This window comes from Lactuca virosa, chromosome 7 (genome assembly GCF_052849685.1).
Source record: "Lactuca virosa cultivar CGN04683 chromosome 7, Lactuca_virosa_CGN04683_v6, whole genome shotgun sequence".
NCBI classification, from domain to species: Eukaryota; Viridiplantae; Streptophyta; class Magnoliopsida; order Asterales; family Asteraceae; genus Lactuca; species Lactuca virosa.
Genome location: NC_136432.1, coordinates 270,755,626 through 270,777,354, shown reverse-complemented (window position 1 = coordinate 270,777,354; position 21,729 = coordinate 270,755,626).

Genomic DNA, 21,729 nt, shown 5'->3' with positions numbered 1-21,729 from the left:
AGATGTGAATAACCATGCAAATGTGCTTGGTAACCTCATTGTCTTTATCATTAACTATTGATGTGCCGGTAAACCACACACGCTCCACCAAAATGATAATTATGAGATACCCATTACTACTCTTTATTAGTGCCTATTAGTGTGCTGGTAATCCACACACGCTCCACTAACGACCAATAAAGCATCATGTGCAATTTCATGGATTAGCATACTTTTCACATTTTTCCTAAAGTAACTAGAGTTGGGATTTTTGTAAAATAATGTTCTAGTACTTTCTTTAATAACATTATACTTTTAATGAGATGTAGTTGTCCTATCAAATCCGTTCTGCTAACGACCCTCCACTAATCAAGGAAGCGGTGGGTGAGAGTGGACAGCCATTCAACTACCATTTTATAGGCAGTTTCCTTATACCCCCCTTATAGATTAGCTTCGTGAATGAGGCATACTAGCGATTTGACTGACCATATTCTTATACATATATAATATTTAACTTTTAATTATAATACATATATAAGGTGTGTTTTAAACTTTTTAAAACTTTAAGGTTTATATAAATTTCGAAAAATTAAACTATTAATTTAAATTTAAAATAAACCAAATAACTAGATTTAATAATTATCTATTAATTAACTTTTAATTAATTTATTAAATCTTGTAAGGATTATCTAATTAAATTAAACAATTAATTTAATTCTAATTCATATCCCTTCTAGATTTCGAAATTAAGGGTATAGGATAATTTCCTTATTTTCTCAATTATTCAATTAGGCAACAATTATCCAAAACAAGAAACCCTAAATAACCGTGTAAATTTCGAAAATCAAGGGAGGAGGCTAGGGTTTTTCAAAACCCTAACCCTAATTTCGATTAGGGTTCATGGAGGCAAGGGTTTTTCGAAAACCCTTTGATCCAAAACCCTAAAAATCGAAAATTTTGGCCTTCGGGGTTTAATAGCTATAAACCCTAATTTCAATTCAACCATTATAGCAATTCAATTTAAAACAAACAATGGCTCTGATACCATTGATGGGTTTTAGGTAAAATAAATAAACTAGAAAACAATTCCTAAGTTCACATGCAACCTACTTTGGATCTATGTTTTAACTATTGAACATATAACTTTGAATTGCAAAACAAGAACCCTAGAGGAGGAGGCTATTTTCGAAAAATAACTAATTAGGGTTTAAGAGTTACATACATTTCAATTGTTATAGTAAACAGTTGATAATCCTCTTGAACTTGATCTTCTTGGAAGCCTAGCACCACAAATGTAATGCCTCTAATGGAATCACACCCAAGAACTAGCAAGAAGGAAACTAGAAGGAGAGAGAGAGAGTAGGGTATGCAATTTCGGCCCTAGGGTTTCACCAAAGTAAGAGTGGCCAATTTTGGGAGCCAGGAGGCTCCTTATATAGCTGAGGGATCTAGGGTTTAGGGAAAACCCTAATACTCCTTTGCTTGGGGCCTAAGCTTATCCAAGGGCCTTATCCAAGCCCCTTGGACGAAATCATTAGGGTTTCCCCTATGAATTTCGTCCACCTCCTTTCAAGGAGGTTCTGGAGCCTTCCACTCAACTATTTGATAATTGCAAACTAGTCCCTACACTATATAATTAATACTTTTAACCCCAAAATTAATTCTGATTAATTTTTGGCTAACTATTAATTAAACATAATGATTTCTAATTAATATATTAATCTTTTAACATATTAATAAATCATTTATATTAATTCATTAATCTTATAATAAATTAATATCTCTCCTTTCATAATTTCCTTGTCCAGTTGCTAGGTTTGAGGGCAACCCAAAAGGACTGTGTTGCTATCAATTCAAGTACATACCAATTATAGTTATGGGCTTAGACACCTAATCCAACAGGTTTTGGGTTTGGCATTTGTAAAGCCTTTGTAGGTACACTCTCTCGAGTGTCCCTGGCTGTCCCCTTGGTTAGAATTTGTGGCACCATTACCCGCACCACCCGCATTATTGGTGCTGATTTGGGACATTGCGGCTACTACTGCGGCTGTCACGGCAGCCAGGAACATTACTTGATCGAAGTGAGGGGGTGGTGGGGGTGGCGGTGGTGCAGCTCCTATGGTGCGTGTACTTTTATAAAAATATAATTTTTTTTTAAAAGTACTTTTGAAAAGATACGTCAGAGAAATTTGGTCCCGTTGTATTTATAGTTTGTATATCTTACGTGGTTCGATATACTTAGTTCACTATAAACAAAGCTCTGATACCAATCTGTCACACCCCCAAACCTGAACGGCGGAAGCGTTCGGGGGCGGAGGACGTCATGCTCAGTATCATAACCATAGTGAAGAAAGTAAACACAACCATCATAAATATAATTTAAAAGGTTACATCGTTGCAAAAATACATGTTTCCAAATAAATTACATATGATGCCAAAATAGTTCAAAAGAAATCTGCGCCTCATGTTGAGTTCCTTTTGATCGAAGATGTGCTGGAGGCTCTTATGATCCATGAAGATTATGCACTTCGTACCATAAAGGTAATTCCTCCAGATCTTCAGAGCAAATACTACTGCTCCCAGTTCGAGGTTGTGTGTGGTATAGTTGACCTCGTGATTCTTAAGCTATTTCGAGGCATAGGAAATGACATTTCCTCGTTGCATAAGTACACAACCTAGCCCATGCTTGGACGCATCGCAATAAACCATGAAATCTTTCGTCCCTTCTAGGAGGGACAAGGTCGGAGCGCTGCATAGGGCTCGCTTTAGTGTTTGGAAACCAGTTTCTTGTTTCTCCTCCCAGTTGAAAATTACACCCTTCCGAGTCAAGGTGGTGACTGGCTTTGCGATCTTGGAGAATTTTTGGATAAACCTCCTATAGTAGCCACCGAGGCCTAAAAATTGACGAATTTCAGTTGGTGTTCTTGGGGTCGCCCAATTTTCGCTGACCACGTGACTTAGGAAATCCACCTTTCGAATCCAAAATTCGCATTTCGAGAACTTCGCATACAACTTCTCCTCCCTTAATGTTTCTAGGACTTGTCGCAAGTGTTGACCGTGTTCTTCCTTACTTCGTGAGTATACTAGTATGTCATCGATGAATACTTTTACGAATTTTCTAAGTAAGGTCAGCATATACGGTTCATCAGGTCCATGAACACCGTGGGTGCATTTGTTAATCTGAAGGGCATTACTACGAATTCATAGTGACCGTAGCGAGTTGAATGCGGTTTTGGGAACATCTTCCTCCAGGACTCGCAGCTGATGGTATCCTGATCTTAGGTCTATTTTTGAGAAGTAACTTGCTCCTTGTAGTTGATCGAAGAGGTCATTGATTCGAGGTAAAGGATATCGGTTTTTGATGGTGAGTTTATTTAGTTCCCGGTAGTCTATGCACATGCGGAATGATCCGTCATTCTTCTTCACGAACAAGACTGGTGCTCCCCAAGGCGAGAAGCTTGGTCTGATGAATCCTTTGCCTAGCAGCTCTATCAGTAGACTGGACAATTCCTGCTTTTCTGTCAATGCTAAGCGGTATGGGGATTTGGCTACAGGGGTAGCTCCGGCAATCAAGTCGATTCTGAACTCGAATTGGCGTTCGGGTGGTACTCCTAGGAGATCTTCAGGAAATATATCGAGTAATTTGCAGACTTTGGGAATATACTTGATGTCTTTTACCTCTTGTTTCTTATTTGTGGGCTAAGAAGGTGTAGTATTCTTTGCGAAGATACTTTTGAGCCTTGACGCAGGAAATGATTTGAAGGTTTTTGTCGGGTTTGTCGCCATAAATGACGAGGTTTTCGTTACTTGGAAGATTAAGGAGAATGACTTTTTTGTAACACAGGATATTGGCATGGTGAGGACTTAACCAATCCATGCCAATGATGACGTCGAAACTTTTTATTATGACCAACATTAGGTCGATTTGGAAAGAATAGTTGTTTAGAGTAAGGGTACATCCTATGTATATATCATTAGTGCTCTCTGCCTTTCCGTTTTCCATTTCTACGGTGAATGTGTCTTTTAGTAATTGGGGATTTTGTTTAAGTAAGTGTTTAAATTTGTGGCTCATGAAACTTTTCTCCGCACCACTATCGAAAAGTATGCATCCATATGAATTGTTTAGGAGGACTGTACCGGTTGATGGATTTTGAGCATCCTAACACTCCTATGGTGTACATGCAACCCTAGAAACCTTGGATCTATGTTTTACTATGAATACATGCAAATTTGTTTTTCCAAGGTTCATAACCTATCTAGCATGGCATGGGGAACTTTAAACATAAAAGCTAGAAGAATTACATACCTTTCAATAGTGAGTTGATTCCTTGGAGTTTGAGAGCCAAGCACCAATAATGTGGATGCCTCAAATGGAAATCACAAATCACCACAAACTTGGAAAAACTATGAGAGTGTATGTTTGCTTATAGAAATCGGCCACCTTCTTACACACATACAACTAGTGCCATTTCAAGCATCATAAGCTCCTTTATATAGTGTGGAGGATTAGGGTTACATCCATGTAAACCCTAATACCCATGACTCTTCCTTTCCAAGGATCCATGGGTTAAAAGCTACATGGACTATCCATGGACTCCCATGCATGCCAAGCCCATTCCAAATGAGTATTATCCCACACTTATATAAATACAAGAGCCCATATTTAATTAGTCACCTTTTTGATCAGAATTCTAAATTAATTTATGATCAATACTAATTAAATAATATGATTTCATATTAATATATTATAACTTATAATAAATTAACAAATCATAAACATACAATTCTCAAAGGTTTAACCATACAAATAGTTCGGGTGAAGTGCAATCCAAATGGACCATGACGGGTCGGGTCAACTATATACCAAATAAAGTTATGGACTTAGACACCTTATCCAACAGTCTCCCACATGGATAAGTATAATAACTATATTTGCCTATATTACTTCAGGAACCAACCGGCAATCGTAGCTCTTAAAACTCTGTTGAACTATGAAGCGCCATTTTAGATAAGTGATCATATAATCCTCTGTTCTCAAGATATCAACTGGAGAAATACATGGAACAACGTCATACTTATTGTCCAGCAGTTTGTTTCCCGATTTCCGATTTTTTTGACATAGAACTAAATTGAACATCAATTAGGTTCTGACCGGGCCCGGTACATAGGTCAAAACAAAATCATCGAGGGGCCCAGATATCGCTTCTAATCCTCCAAGGAATAGAAGGAACAAATAAACTTCGACTCATATACTTGTTTCTACTACTTATTGAAATATACACAAAGGCACGTTTTATAACATCAAGTTACTGATGCGTTTTCGTGCAATCAATGCACAACCAACTCATAGGCAACAACTCATATCTCTAGGTTTGAAGACTTATAGGATATTACCGTCTCACGATCACTCGAGATAAATTCCATGAAGTGATGCAAGTGAGCGTGGGTTTATTCCAATACTCAGAACTTATGAGCACTCATGAATGTTGTAGCAACCATTGCTATGGCTAAACACCTTTAGTCATCTACAAGCCCAATTCATGACAGTCTTAATTCATACCTACTTCCGACGTATGACCGACTGTGGAAGTTTGAATAAAGTAATTTATTTTGGAAGTCAAAACATGCAAAGTTGAAACAATAGTAAATAATTGACACAAGACAGTAACACCTTACTCATAAATAAACACACCTTTTATTCATCATCAAATGTCGATTACATTTTACAAGTTTCAGAGAAAGCTATCTAATCTGTAAAACTAATATCATCCTTCAGCCCGATGCGCCTCGCATGCTGTAAATACCTAACCCTCGTCAGTCCCTTCGTGAGGGGATCTGTAGGATTCTCTTCTGATGATACCCTCTTTGCCACGAGGAGTCCTTCTTCTATCTTGTGTCTTATGAAGTGATATTTTATGTCAATGTGTCAGAATCTGCCATGATCTCTCGGTTCCTTGGCTAAGGCAACTGCACTATTGCTATCACAGAAAATCTCCATAGGCTCTTTAATAGCTGGTACAACTCCAAGGTCTCCGATGAAGTTCTTCAACCATATCGCCTCCTTTGCCGCTTCACTCGCTGCTATGTACTCTGATTCACAGGTCGAATCAGCTACCGTCTCCTGCTTGGAACTCTTCCAAGTGATTGCCCCTCCATTTAGAGTAAAGAACCAGCCCGACTGAGAGCGGAAGTTATCCATATCAGTCTGAAAGCTAGCATCACTATACCCTACTACTCTCAAGTCATCACTCCCACCAAGGGTAAGGATCCAATCCTTAGTCCTCCGCAGGTACTTGAGAATATTCTTTACCGTAGTCTAGTGAGCCTTGCCAGGGTTCCCCTGATATCTGCTGACCATGCTCAAAGCGAAGGCTACATCAGGGCGGGTACAAGTCATAGCATACATGATCGAGCCAACAACAGAAGCATATGGTAGTCGACTCATCTCAGCTATCTCAGCCTCTGTACTCGGGATCTGAGCCTTGCTCAGTTTGGCATTGCTTTGGATCGGTAATTCTCCTTTCTTGGAATTCTGCATGTTGAACCTTTTCAACACCTTATCCAAGTAGGTACTCTAACTAAGTCGAATTAGTCTTTTACTCCTGTCTCTTAATATCCTTATCCCTAGGATATAGGCAGCCTCTCCAAGGTTCTTCATAGCAAAACACTTCCCAAGCCAGGACTTCACCTCCTGCAAAGTTGGGATGTCATTTCCTATGAGCAGTATGTCATCCACATACAGCACAAAGAAGCTAACTATACTCCCACTAGCTCTGACATATACACAGGACTCCTCTTCACTTCTCGAAAAGCCAAACTCTTTGACTTTCTCATCGAAACAAAGATTCCATCTGCGAGGTGCTTGTTTCAATCCATAGATGGATTTCTCAAGCTTTCACACTCTATTAGGATACTCTGCACTGACAAAACCATTTGGCTGACTCATGTAAACATCCTCAGCCAACTTTCCATTAAGGAAAGCGGTTTTGACATCCATTTGCCATATTTCATAGTCATGAAATGCAGCAATGGCTAATATAACCCTAATAGACTTAATCTTTGCTACTGGTGAAAAGGTCTCATCATAATCAATTCCCAGAGTTTGAGAAAAGCCCTTTGCAACCAGTCGTGCCTTATAAGTATGTACATTACAATCCATGTCGGTCTTCTTCTTGAAGATCCATTTGCACCTGACTGTCTTACGACCTGGTACATTGTCAACCAAGTTCCAAACTTGATTGTCATACATGGACTATATATCGCTGTCCATAGCCTCTTTCCATTTAGCAGCCTCAGGGCCTGCCATGGCTTCCGTGTAGCTGTTAGGTTCATCCATATTTACCAATGTACTATCACTTATAAGTGTATCACCTGCCGCAGTAATATGGAAACCATAGAAATGCTCAGGTGCATTCCTAACTCTCGTGGAACGCCTCAGAGGTACAGACTCGTCAGTTGGATCAACAGGAGTTTCCTCATCAGGTTGATTGCTAGGGTTTGAGGTTCCTTCACCACTTGACTCTTGAATTTCTTCAAGGTCAATTTGCCTCCCACTGTTTCCTTGGCTCATGAACTCTCTCTCACGAAAGACCCCTCTCCTTGCCATAAAGACGACATTCTCACTGGGTCTGTAGAAGAGGTAACCAAAGGATTTATGTGGGTAGCCGATGAAAATACACCTCTCACTTCGAGGTTCGAGCTTATCGTGAGTCTCGCGCCTCACAAAAGCCTCACAACCCCAAATCTTGATGTGGTCGAAGTTGGGAACTTTCCCAGTCCACATCTCAAGAGGTGTTTTGGAAACCTTCTTTGTACGGACTAGATTAAGGATATGGGCGGCAGTCTCTAAGGCATACCCCCAAAAAGAGATTGGTAGCAAAGCTCGACTCATCATGGAATGAACCATGTCCAAAAAAGTCCGATTACGACTCTCAGCCACACCATTCAGCTGTAGTGTCCTGGGAGGTGTCAATTGTGAGACAATCCCACACTCCTCAAGATAGTCGAGGAAATCTGTGCTAAGATACACACCACCTCGATCGGATCGAAGCACCTTAATGTTCTTGCCCAATTGACTTTCTACTTCCTATTTAAACTCTTTAAACCTTTCAAAAGTCTCTGACTTATGCTTGATTAAGTAGACATGACCATATCTACTATAATCATCAGTAAAAGTCAGATAATAGCGATTAGCATCCCTTGTGGCGGTTTTGAAGGGTCCACATACATCAATATGTATATGGTCCAACAAACCCTCACCCCTTTCACAAGTACCAGTGAAGGGTGATTTTATCATTTTCCCAAGTAAACAAGATTCACAACTATCATCTGACTTTAGGTCAAATGACTCCAAGACTCCATCCTTTTGGAGTTGGCCTATGCGTTTCTTGCTTACATGTCCAAGACGACAATGCCACAATGATGCTTTATCCAAGCTAGTAGAGGAATCAATACACAACACATTATTTCCTAGGTTATCTACAACCGACACAGTTTCATACACACCATCACAAGGTAATGCTTTAAAGTAAAGAACATTATTAAAGAAAGCATTAATATCACCAACTTCATTATCAAAAGAAAAGGTAAACCCTTGTTTGTACAAACCAAGAAAAGAAATAATATTCCTCGCCATATCAGACGTGTAAACACATTTATTCAAATCTAACTTTAACCCACTACTTAGCAACAAAGTATAAACTCCAATCTTGGTAACAAGTGAAGCCTTTCTATTCCCCATGATTAAGTTTATCTTCCCGTGCTCCACATCCTCACTTCTTCTTAGGCCCTGCAAATCACAACATATGTGAAAACCACAACCTGTATCAAGGACCCAAGAGTTAGAATATGGTGAGTTATTAGACAATATAGTGTAAATACCTGCATGGGATGGTTTCACTTTCACATCCTTGACATCCTGCAAGTACTTTGGGCAGTTTCGCTTCCAGTGCCCCTTATTCTGGCAATAGAAGCAATCAACATCCTTAGGGATGGCAGAAGGAGTAGCAGAACCACCTTTGGTTCCACTTGATGAGGAGCCATCAAGAGACTTTCCCTTGGTACCCTTCGAACGGGTCTTCCTCTTCTTCCCTTTGCCTTGCCCGATAGCCAAAACAGGGGTAGCTGTAGGAGTAGGAGTAGTAACAATCGGCTTACCTTTAAGACCACTTTCGGCGGTCTTCAGAAGTCCTTGAAGCTTGTTGAGTGTAACTTCCTCGTTGTTCATGTGGTATGTCATGCGGAATTGATCATAACACGGGGGTAGGGAGTGCAAAATGATATCAATTGCCAACTCCTCAGGGAAGTTCACATTCAATTTCTGCAAACGGTCCACATCCCTTTGCATTTTCTGCATGTGGCCCGTGATGGGTTCACCATCCTTCATTCGGGTTGTTATCATGGAGGAGATTATGTCATACCACTCTTGACGAGCACTCTGATGGTACCTTTACATCAAGTCCTGGTGCATCTCAAAAGGGTAATAGTCCTCATAGGACTTTTGGAGTTCGGCTGTCATGGTGGCCATAATGTTACATGCCACTTTGGTGGCATCTCTCTCATGTGTCCTGTATTCAGTGATCTCCTCAGGAGTAGCAGTAGACTCATCGAGTTCCTTAAGCTCCTTGTCGAGGACATATTCCTTGTCCTCGTAACGAGTGACCATCTTGATGTTCCGGATCCAATCCATAAAGTTGGAACCATCGAAGATGACTCTCCCACAAAGGTTCATGAGAGAGAAGGAGCCGGTAAGGTTAGAACCCGAAGCATTGTTGGAAGTTATCTGAAAAGAAGAAGGACAAGTTTAGATTAGATATATAGAGTCCTTAATAAGACACCCAAATGTAATATTAAGGCTAGGACCCAACACAATATATTATAACTTAGAAGAGGGGTGTCGTAATCTAAGCTATAACATATTTAAAGGTAGGTGAATGACGATTCACCAATTTCCACCATGAAAATGAAATGAATTATTAGCTTTAAATTGGTTTTGAAATTCCTAGATTCTTTTGAGATTCATTGAACTTTTCAATGGCATGTTTCAATCTCGATTGTGCCCTTCAAGTTTTGTGACTGGGATGCCGAGGATCACAAAACAAGGTGTGAATAACCATGCAAATTCACTTGGTACCTTTAATATTATCACCTAATTGATGTGCCGGTTAACCACACGCGCTCCACCGATCTATGGTAAACATTAAGTCACCCTTTGTTATCCTTACTAGTCCAAGTTAGTGTGCCGGTTAACCACACACGCTCCACCAATGACTTGGTAAGGTACAAAGTGTGAATTTCATGGGTTAGCACCATTTTCACATTTTCCTAACGTAACTAAGATTAGGAATTTATAAAAACATTTAGTTACTTTATAATATTCATTATACTTTTAATGAGAATTAAAGCCATTGTCCTACCCGTTCGGCTAACGACCCTCCACCGATCAAGGAAGCGGTGGGTGAGAGTGGACACCCATTAAGCTGTCATTTTATAGGCAACAACCTTATACCCCCCTTATAGACCGACTTCGTGAATGAGGCCTACTAATGGTAAAACGACTTGATCTTATATATATATATATATATATATATATATATATATATATATATATATATATATATATATATATATATATATATATATATATATATATGTAAGTCCCGATCTATAGATCCAAATCAGTAATCAATGAATTGCAAACAATCAAACAGAGTGTAGAAGGAGAATAAAGCCAAGCATGCACACATCTATAACGTACAAATGTCAGGTACACCTTGGGAAACACACACACATACGTCACTAACTCTGACACACTAACACAAACTATTTATACCACAAGAAGCAGCACACAAGTGTGCAGCCGCACATACGTGTACGGCCGCACACAACGTGTGCGGCCGCACACACGTGTATGGCCGCACACACCCACTAACAAACCACAACCACCACAACACACTCTAACATCCTACCAAGACCTATACATTAGAATGCCTAGCCCAAACCACAAAAGTATAGCCTATCAATCTCCCCCTTGGTTTGTGGCTAGCATAGACTTGGTCTTCATTCTCCAGGATTTTTGGACAGCTTCAGGTCGGATTTTCCCATGGAACCCATCCATAGATTTTCATTGATGATTGTGGCGACCATTCCAGTGAATTCCTTGGCAGCAGCCTCCATGACTTCTTTTCTGCAAATGATTTGGTGACGAGACAAGGTACGAATGTCTTTTTCTCTGAATCTGAGAAGATCTTTTGCACTGATAAGCCTTAGCACTCTTTCACTATTCTTGAGCTTGATGGCAGCAGTAGCAGTTTCATCATCATATGCCCAAAATTCCAGGTTGTCAAGAAATCCTTCATGGAAGTGTTGAGGGATAGGAATTTCTTTTAGTTGTTTTGTTGCTGGCCATAGTATGATCTCCATTGGCTCACCAGATTCAGGATCAATAACATCCGCATTCTTTCTATACAGGGCTTTTGCAGTTTTCATCTTTGAGAAGTTTTCTTTGACCTGCCTGTCTAGAAATCGTTTGAAGTTGAACGCATTGGGATTCTGTGAAGGATTGTGAAATGGGGCCCTTGAAAGTTCGGCAAGATCAACTTTCGTCCATGAGTTGAAGTCATGGATGCTCTGGTAGTATTCAGAAATTCCAGAGTTTCTCTTTACAACCCACATGTTCACCTCATGATCAAAGGCCTACATTTTGATCCCTGAGCGATCACCATACTCGTCACCAAACTTTCTCTTTTTAAGATCCGTCACTGTCAATACAAGATCTTTTGCTTTGCGATTTTCGTTCGAATTCTTCATAAAAAGTAATCCTTCACTTTTATTGGCAGTGACAGTCCTTTTTCCATGTTTGATCGTGATCCGAGATCTGGCATTATTAGGCTCCTTTTCAAATCGATCAACGATTCTTGTTCTAGGAGGAGATTGGTCAAAAGAAGCTTCATTTTCGGCAGGCTGGTCGGAAGCAGTGGGAGGGTCTTCTATACCATGAGGCTGCTGAAACAAAGATTTAAGCTTATCCCCAAAAGCGTCAAATAGCTTGTTCTTCAAATCGAAATAAAAGGCATTTATTGACCCAAGATTGGTTTGCAGATCAGTAATCTGTTTTGTCTTTGAAGCACTTTCTGCTTGGAGCTCAGCGATAAGGTTACCGTGTTGTTCAAGCATGATGTCCTTTTCAATGTTCTGTTGTTTCAGAATACCAATTTGTTCTTGAAGTTTGGACACTAAAGTATTATCATCCCCTGAGCGACCTTCCTCGAAAGATATTCCCTTTCCACGGGAGGAAGATTCTGGGCTAAATTGATACAAGTGCTTAGCAAGTCTGATAGAAGCCTCATCTAGCAAAGGTCTTGTTGGGGAATATTCTGGAACAGCAGACGGTCCGCCTGTCTCAAGCACGATACTTGGACCTTCTTTAGATTGAAGAGGTGGTGTAGTAACAGTGGTGGTGATGACAGTAGCTGAAACTGGTGGTGTTTGGCCTTGAATAGACACTCCCTGCCTCGAATTTTGATGCCTTACTTTTACAGGGGGCAGAGAGGTCTATGCCTGTGTCAGGTTACTTGAAAATGGAATTGATGTAAGAATAGCATAATCAAGGGGAGGAATCCTTGAATCTGCACCATGTTGGCTTGAAGTTTCTTCCATTGAGGTAGACGAAGGATGCATAGTTTCAAGAGTCTTCTTAGCAGCCCTAATCTCAGTTGTAGTTTGAACAACTTCATCGACTTTATCAAAGAACCTGTCGGAGAGATCCAGACCTGTGTCAAATCCACCTTCTTGTTCAAAATCGAAGTTAAGGGGAAAGGCTACATTGTCGAGGCCTGAGAAATCCATATCATGGAGAAACTTGTCATTTCCATCATGTTCTCCTTTATCTCCCTCTTGATCAAAATCACTCTCAACTTCTGCATTCTGTAGCTGTTCATGCTCCTCTGCAATCCTTGCCACATGAGAGATAAAACCTTCCTCGATTTCATGTTCAGAGGTAGAGATGACTACATCGTCGGTCTCCGTAGTACAAGAAGATTCGTTGGGTTCAGACTGATTACTCTCCTCAGCAAATATACCAAATTTGATCAATGTATGTTTTCCTTCAAAGTTAAGCTTTCCTGATCGGTTTTGTTTCATTAATCCAAAAGCACTTGAGCCCACTGACTTGATGTGATGCATGACATTTAGGATCAGTTGAATAAACCTTGGATACATCAGAAATTTGTCCCTTTTGTTTCCTTCAACATTCAAAATCATCTCATGCAAGATAAATTTTGAAAAGTTGAAGTCTACTCCAGAGGCCAAGGCAGCAATAGCACCAGTGTTGACCAAGGATATCTCATTTGCACCTGATCTTCGTCCTGAGATGCAGCTCACAAATGCATGGGCCAGATATTTCCAACATGGCGGCAACAGCTTCTTGTGAGTGGGTGAAAAGGTTCCTTTATAGCCCATTTTATCTAGAACTCCTTGTATCTGGTCAAGTTTAATTTCCTTTGGAAATTCACGCTTATCACCAATCTGCAGAGCTTCTCGAATAACATCTTCAGACACCAACACTTTCTTTCCTTGTATAGTACACGGATCAGCTTTGAGGATTAATTTTTGTTTAGGTTAGTTTAAATTTGCGCATTTTAATTTCATTCTCTCCCATGCACAAATTTAGGGGGAGAAATAAACAAAAACCAAACAAAAATTAGAAAATCAGAAAATCCAAAAAAACATTAGAAAAACAGAAAATTCAAAAATATTGCTGAGAAGTGATGTTATGGGAAGTGATATCAGCTTGTGATAACAGGCAATCTGAGTCTGTGTAAAGTACCAAAGCTAAATTATCTAGGCTCTGTGTTCGATGCGCTGGTAGGCATGAAAAATTTAATGGACTTGACTAGGTGCAGATGAACTTAAGGAATCTAGAGACTTGATAAATTCTGACCTAAATAGTTCCATTTAGCCTGACAATACGACGCTCGAACAGGTTGAGCAGGGAGATATACATGAGAATCCTCCAGTCACATTAAAGAACCCGTATCTAGAACTGTGGTTTAACTTTTCCTCGATGTATGGATTTTGTCCTTAATTCCGATATTGACGGGGCGACTGGGGAATTCCGATAAAGTAGGTCTGTAGGAAATTATTTTCTTTCTCTCCTATCTGTTAGTCATATGTTACCTCCTCTGTGAGATCGAATGATCCGACCTGGACTGCAACATATGCGACTCTATTTCTCTGCATCTTCTATGTATGCAATTCTTCCTATCTGTTATCCATATGCTGTCTCCTTTGCGTGATTAACAATCCGACCTGGTACACAGCATATACAACCTTCTACTTCTCAATCCCTCTGAAATTCTAGTCAGTCATATGTTTCACTCTCTGCGTGATTGAAAGATCCGACCTGAGTGTACAACATATGCAATCTAAATCTATCCTCTCTATGAATAATCGTCTGCTCACCTAAAGTAAGGAGTATCTCGGAAGTTCTTAATTATTGGGGTATGTCAGGAAGCGGGAAACATGTTCTAGTACACTTAAAATTGATCAAGTCTAGATTGTCTGTAGATCTCGCTGCTCAATTTAGGTGGACAACAATATCCTTGGTCGTCGTCAGATAAATGGTCCTTAGGTATTTTTATCTAGTAACTTAGGATCAATCTGTCCTGTCACTGATAGCATTCCTAAAATTTGTCACAATTTTTCGTACTTAAGTGGACCACAATACCGACGATCGACCAGATCTATTCATGAAAGGAGAGGTGCTGACAAATAGAGAATGATTGTCCAACAACTTTGATCCCACATCTCAAAAGGTTATCAATTTCATATAAAGGCAAAATTTAGGTTAAATTCAAATTTTAATATCATTTTATTTTAATTTTATTTTTAGTTTTAATATTTTTATTTTTATTTTAGGATTGGTAAATCTTAGAAATTATTTCATTTTTAATTTTATTTTTATTTTTAATTTTCTTTTGTAATTAATCCTCAAAAAGTTTCATTTTTAAATATTTTTGGGTATTGGGCTTTTATTGTTAAGAGTGGTAAATGACAACCTTTTATTGGGAAGTATAAAAGGGGGTGTGCGGTCAAAACCTTTTCACTGTTTCCTCCTCTTAAGATCAACCGCACACTGCTCCCTCCTCTCTCTCTCTATCTCGAATTTCAAAACTCCATCTTTCTTGAAATTAACCATTCATTCGTGCAGGTATCACTTAATTGACTATCGAAATAACGTTTTGAGGCTTAATCGACTGAAAAACAGGGTCGAATTGAAGGAAATTTGATTGTCGGGATGTGTACGGCCGGGCCGCACACGAGTGATTGACCGCACACTCCGTGTACGGTCGTACACTCGGTGTATGGTCACACACTCCGTGTGCGGTCACATGCTTGGTGAACGGTTGCATCCTCCGTGTGCGGTCGTACTCCTCGTGTACGGTTGACTTTCGGTGTGCTGTCGTACACTCCAATTTGCACTTTAATCTTTGAGATTAAGCCTGTAAATGTTTAATATTTCTTATTAATGGGATATACTAGATGATCATTTATAAATTTTTGTTGTTTGTTCAGCATGTCAGGACTTGAATTCGCAAAAGTTCATAACTTGGCCATTTTTCTTGATGATCCTCCAGCAGCTCACTCGGAATTTCAATTTGTTGTCAATGGATTAAGAAGATGCTGGTTGCTGACTGCTTTCACCACATGCCCAGTCATCTACCAGCAATTGATTAAAGACTTCTGGAACAACACGGCTACAAAGAAGGATGACCAAGGGGCAAAGTATCTTGATGATCCGTGTATGGATAATGAAGGCCCAAAAGGTTATGGGTAGCTTAATATTGGGCTAGAAAATTGTTTGGGCTTAATGGCCTATGGGGTGTGCATGGTGACCTAGTTGATAATTAGGGTTTTCTTAATTAAATTAATAAAACTTTAATAAATCCAAGACTTCATTGATTGTTTGATTCAATGCTTGGATGGTTATGGAAACATTTGGAAGGGTATGATTGATGGCCCTCTTTAAACTTTGGGAGTTACACTCTTATCATTGATGGCTCTCTTTAATCCTTGGGAGTTACACTCTTTCCATCTTCTCATAACCAATTACTAGCAATTGAAGAACAATTGAAGACATGGACGTTTTTTTTGTCATTCTTAACTGTGGTAGACGTTTTTTTGTTTTATTTCAAGAGTTTCCTTAATTTTCATTTACTAGCTTTAATGAGTAGTTGGTTGGTTGGCTTGTAACCACCAACTTTGTAATAAAGGCTTCATATAAAGCCATGTTTATCCATGGAAATGTAATAGACAAATTTCTAAGAAAAAAAACTTTTGTTCACTTGGAATTATTGTTATAATTCACAAATTATCTTGTTGGGACGTGTTCTTAACTTGATACGAACTCAATCCAATAGGTCTTGGATTGTTTTCACCGGTATACAACTTAATAGGTCTTGAGTTGTTACCTAAACACTACCCTACTCGCCAAATCAAGCCCATACACGTATCATAAGTGGTATCAGAGCCTAGTTCCGATTGGGTGTAACTAAGTTCTTATTCAAAAAAAAAATTCTGCTAAGTTTGTTTGAATTCAGTTGTTGTCCAAAAATGTTGCGCAAGCTATATGATGAAGAAGCGGAGGAAGAAGATTCCATTCCCATCTACGACACCGATGGGGAAGGGGAATTTTGTGAAAGAATAAATTTCTATGTTGAAGAGGAATTTGTAGAAAAAATCAATTTCGTGGTTGAAGAAGAAATTGTTGAAGACTCTAGCCCTATCTACGACACCGACGGGGAAGAGGATCATGAAGAAGAAAAAAATTTCGTGGTTGGAAACGAAAATTTTGAAATGTTTGTGAAAGAAATAGATTTTGTTGTTACAAACAAAATTTTTGAAGAAAAGGTTGAAGAATCAGAAGAGGTCGAGTAGGTTCTTGACCACAAAGATGTGGTTGTGGTTAAGAAAGATGATACCCATCGTATAACAAACCCTATTTCTAAGAGTCCAGCAGAAGGAGTGATCCATCAAGTTCCAAGTTCCAAGTAGTTACGAGGGAAGGAGTTCATAATGCTTATATTCCTATTCTTGTGGTGTACCTTCAATTGGGAAGCCATGTTATTGGAACATGCTGGTGATCAACCCATAAATACAAACCATGATCCATTATTTTATATGACCATTGTTAATCCTTTAAATTATTACAAGGATAATTTACAAGGTCGTAATCTTGTTCATGGGAGTGTACAAAAGTGGTTTTTGGTCCACAAATGGAAGATAAGGTTAGGATTAAATTCAGCGAGTTCTTTGAGTTATTTGAAGAAGAACATGTGTATATGGAGGAGAGACACTACAATGTTGTTTGCAATGAATGAAAAAATCGTGGTTGCTTCTCCTACGTTAATATGGCCAAATTTCTTTTATCTTTTCAAGTTCAAGAACATTGATCGTGGGATGATTCTTTTATACAATACCCTATCTCATGAAGATTCTTATGTCCATGATTTGCACTTTTCACAAGTGTTAAAACATAAAACAGGAGGTTTGAAGCATGGATCGTGGCGTGGGTCAAAAGAGGAGCTCGTATCAGCTAACTATCTAAAAATAATTACACATGGGTGGAATTTAAAACCCAAGGCCATGTGGAAAATGACTGTTGTGGAAGATTACAAACTTGTGAATAGGTATGTAGAGGGACAAGAGGATGTTGTGCTTAGTTTCAATGGTGGTTTGTCTAAAATAGTGCAAGTATTGATTCATACTTCTATGGATGAAAAAGAGAGTAAGATTGATGCAATGAGAGCTGTCAAGCCAAAGAAAATGGTTAGTTTGAAAAAAAAAGAGTTGAGTGATGACACTTTCAGTATGGCTAAAACTGATATTAAGAAGGGTAATGTCATCTTGAGATATCCCTCATTTGAAAGAAGATACCAACTTGAAGTAAAGAAAAGGTCACATTCTGTAATGAATATTTGTTTTCAAGACCTACTGTCATGGAAGTTTCATATGGGAGAACAACATAATCTGGTCCGTACTGAATTGAGGACAATTCCTTTCGAAGAAGGAGGGAATGATCCGTGTATGGATAATGAAGGCCCAAAAGGTTATGGGTAGCTTAATATTGGGCTAGAAAATTGTTTGGGCTTAATGGCCTATGGGGTGTGTATGGTGACCTAGTTGATAATTAGGGTTTTCTTAATTAAATTAATAAAACTTTAATAAATCCAAGACTTCATTGATTGTTTGATTCAATGCTTGGATGGTTATGGAAACATTTGGAAGGGTATGATTGATGGCCCTCTTTAAACTTTGGGAGTTACACTCTTATCATTGATGACTCTCTTTAATCCTTGGGAGTTACACTCTTTCCATCTTCTCATAACCAATTACTAGCAATTGAAGAACAATTGAAGACATGGACGTTTTTTTTTGTCATTCTTAACCGTGGTAGACGTTTTTTTGTGTTATTTCAAGAGTTTCCTTAATTTTCATTTGCTAGCTTTAATGAGTAGTTGGTTGGTTGGCTTGTAACCACCAACTTTGTAATAAAGGTTTCATATAAAGCCATGTTTATCCATGGAAATGTAATAGGCAAATTTCTAAGAAAAAAACTTTTGTTCACTTGGACTTATTGTTATAATTCACAAATTATCTTGTTGGGACGTGTTCTTGACTTGATACGAACTAAATCCAATAGGTCTTGGATTGTTTTCACCGGTATACAACTTAATAGGTCTTGAGTTGTTACCTAAACACTACCCTACTCGCCAAATCAAGCCCATACACGTATCAAAAGCGAATCATTTTCAAAAAGTTTACCAGCACATCGAATCGAGCTTTGTTAAACGGCTTGGTGAACAGATCTGCCACATTATTAGTAGTGGGAACCTGTTCTAGCCGAATGAGCGAGCGCTCATAACAATCTCTGATAAAATGAACTTTGATGTCGATGTGCTTGGTTTTTGAGTGTTGGACCGGATTTTTAGCAATTTGGATCGCAGCCTCGTTATCACAGAATATAGGGGTTTCTTGAAAATTCAAACCGTAATCCAACAGCTGATGTTGGATCCATATGACTTGAGAACAACTAGCAGACGCAGCTACGTATTTTGCTTCTGTTGTTGAGGTCGAGACAGTAGTCTGCTTCTTGCACTGCCAGGAAACTAGCCTATCTCCGAGAAATTGACATCCGCCTGAAGTCGATTTCTTATCAAGCTCGCAGCCGCCATAATTGCTGTCTGCAAAAGCATAAAGATCAAATTTGGAATATTTCGGATACCAAAGACCCAATTTTGGGCTGCCTTTGAGGTACCGAAAAATCCGTTTAACAGCAATAAGATGAGCCAGTTTAGGATTAGGTTGGTAGCGCGCGCATTGACAGACCGCAAACATAATGTTTGGGCGTCTGGCAGTCAGATACATCAGCGATCCGATCATTGATCTGTAGTACGTTTGATCTACGGATTCACCTTCAAGATCAGGAGTCAGCAGTGGTCTCTCCGCCATGGGCATCAAAGCAGGTTTGGCGTCTCTGAACCCGAACTTCTCGAGCATATCATCCACATATTTGGCTTGATGAATCAGGATTCTGGCTGAAGATTGTTTGACCTGAATCCCCAAAAACGTGGTCATTTCCCTCAACGAACTCATCTCGAACCGCTTTTTCATGACGTCCTCGAACTCCGTGCATAGCTGAGGACTCGTCGACCCGAAAATGATATCGTCCACATAGATTTGTACAAGAATTTGATGTGGACCAACATGCTTGATGAATAGGGTCTGATCGATAGTACCGCGTAAGTAGCCATGATTGAGCAAGGTGTGAGGGTAGCATACCAGGCTCTGGGAGCTTGATGCAGCCCATACAAAGCCTTGTCTAACTTATAGACATGGTTGGGAAGTTTTGAGTTAACAAACCCAGGAGGTTGGTCAACATAAATCTCCTCCTTCACCTTGCCGTACAAGAAAGCCGTCTTGACGTCTATTTGATATACGGTGAAGTTCATGTAGGAAGCATAGGCGAGGAAGATACGGATAGCCTCCAAGCGCGCCACCGGAGCATAGACTTCTGTGTAATCAAGACCCTCAATTTTCCTGAACCCACGGACCACCAATCTCGCCTTATTACGGACAATGACACCCGAATCTTCTTGCTTATTCCGAAACACCCATCTGGTGTCGAGAGATTTCTTGCCTTTAGGCAGCTCCACCAACTTCCAAACCCCGAGCTTTTCGAACTGATTCAGCTCGTCATGCATGGTATCCACCCAGCTGGGCTCATTCAAAGCCATTTCGACGTTTTTGAGCTCTATTTGAGAAATGAAGCAAGAATAGAGACATGTGTTGACGTCTCCACTCTGACTTCTCGTTTGAACTCCGTCGCCCAGCTGGCCAATGGCGTTTTCTATCGGATGATCGCGCTGTATGCGAGAGGGGATTTCGTGACTGATGTCATTGATTGAAACGGGAAGATTACAGATATTAATAGCTCCGTCATGTGCTAAAGAATCCACGGTAGATGTACCAGCTTCGTTTGGTGGATTTGCTACAAACTCATCAGCGAGTTGTTCGGGAAAGAGAAGTTCCATCAAATTTTAAGTAACAGCGGAAGTATCTTGGTTCATGAACTCTCTTTCGACCAGAGTTAGAGGAGTAGCATCAGTATCTGGAGTAGATTGTTGCGTTGATGACTCAGGAGAAGTGATTGTAACAGTAGAAACCACCGGAGGATCACTAGCAGAAACCAATGGTGGTCTGTAGACAACCTCTTCATCTTCGTCTTCAATGATAGTCTTCGAGCCAGAGGTAGACCTAGCTTGGTAATCAGACGACACACTAAAGGATTTGAATAGTGATGTGTAGTCAAATAGCCAATCAGGACCCACCGTAGCGTCCGTTTCATTCTCTTCAAGCCAGCGAACATCGAAAGACTCCACGATTTGCTTCGTCTTCTTGTTGTATACCCGGTAAGCAGTACGAGCAGCGTATCCGACAAAATAACAATCATCGGCTTTTGCATTGAATTTTGGGTTGGATTCCAAGTGGAGAAGGGTGCAAGGGCAGTCAAATACTAGGAAGTAGCTGACAGATGGCTTGTGTCCATAGAGAATCTCATATGGGGTTTTCATCTGGGCTTTGTTGATTAGAACATGATTTTGAACGTAACAAGCTGTGTTGATCGCCTCCGCCCAAAAGAAAACTGGAAGTTTAGAATCACAAAGCATCGTCCTCGCGACGTCTTGTAGCGTCCGATTCCTCCGCTCAGCAACACCGTTTTGTTGTGGTGTCCGAACAGAGCTAAATTGACGCACGATCCCTTTCTCAGCGCAAAAATGATCAAGAACAGCGTTCTTGAACTCTGTTCCATTATCTATGTGTAGCGCTTTCACTTGGTGGTTGGTTTGGTTCTCAATCATTACAATGAACTTCTTGATGAGGTCAACGATCCCAGCTTTGTTGGACAGAAAGAAGACCCACGGGAAACGAGAGAAATCGTCTATCAGAACGAGATAATATGAATTTCGGTTGATACTGAGGACGAGCACCTGATTAATGGAGTTGACCTGCTTTGGCAGATGTGGTTTCCGATGGTGTTTGCCTTGAGCGCAGGAAACACATTTTTCAAAAGTAACAAAATCTCTGACAGGCAGACCGCGGACCATTTCGTTCTTAGCAAGCCGGTTCAGGTTCTTTGCATTTGCATGGCCAAGTCGACGATACCACAACATTGCGTTTTGTTCTGAGACT